We start from the raw sequence: 1,034 nt of genomic DNA, 5'->3' as shown, positions 1-1,034 counted from the left end.
GAGCCTCCACCCGCCGAAGCCTCCACCCGCCATAGCCTCCACCCGCCGGAGCCTCCACCCGCCGGACCTCCACCCGCCAGCCTCCACCCGCCGAAGCCTCCACCCGCCGGACCTCCACGCCAGAGCCTCCATCCGCCGAGGCTCCTGCCCGCCAGCCTCCACCCGCCAGAGCCTCCACCCGCGGAGCCTCCACCGCCAGAGCCAGCGGCGGGTCGGAGGGGATCGGACACACTCCTAATTCGATCCCGCAAGCCCCACTTCACAAACAAAACAGAAACAGCCGCCGGCCGGCGGGGCTCAGTGGTTGAGCGTCGACCTAGGAACCAGGAGGTCACGGGTGGATTCCTGGTCAGGGCACATGCCCGGGTTGCGGGCTCCGTCCCCGGTGGGAGGCGTGGAGGAGGCAGCCATGGATGATTCTCTCTCTCCCTCCCCTCCTCTCTGAAATCAATAAAAAATAAATTTTATATATATATATACTTTTTTTTTTTTTTAAGCAAAACGAAAACCTGGGATCCGGCCAGACCCGACTACAAGTTCTGGGTGAGTGTGGCCCGTGCCTTCCTCCCTCTCCGACATGCCTGACCCAGAGCGCCTGGTTTCCAACACCCACTCTTTCTCCGTGTGGCCCCAAACCCGGCTCGTGCAAAATCTGTGCTAAGTGCCCTGCGCGCCTCTTCTCGGTCCAACAAGACCCTTCACAGGGTCGGGGGAGCCTCCGGGCCGTCCCACGCCCGGCGCCGGGCCCGGAGCCGAGCGCCAGACCGCCCTGGGCTGCGGGGCGGGCGGCAGTGCCAGCCGCCCCCGCGCCCCTCGCGGGAGGCAGAGCAGGGGCCCTCTTGGCCGGCGCAGGACGCGCTCTCGGAACCTGGGGTCGACTCCGCGGGCTCAGGCGGTCTGGCTGCCGGAGAAGGCGCAACCTTCAGCTCCCCCCGAGCTTCGGAATTAGCGCCGGGGTTTTCCCTCGGGAACCGAGGCCTGCCGCTCGCCCCCAAGTCCCTTCGGGTGAACCCAAGTCGGGGGTTTGCCCCTCC

The sequence above is a fragment of the Myotis lucifugus genome, unplaced genomic scaffold, assembly GCF_000147115.1.
Source record: "Myotis lucifugus unplaced genomic scaffold, Myoluc2.0 scaffold_27, whole genome shotgun sequence".
NCBI classification, from domain to species: Eukaryota; Metazoa; Chordata; class Mammalia; order Chiroptera; family Vespertilionidae; genus Myotis; species Myotis lucifugus.
Note: the sequence above shows the minus strand (reverse complement) of the source record.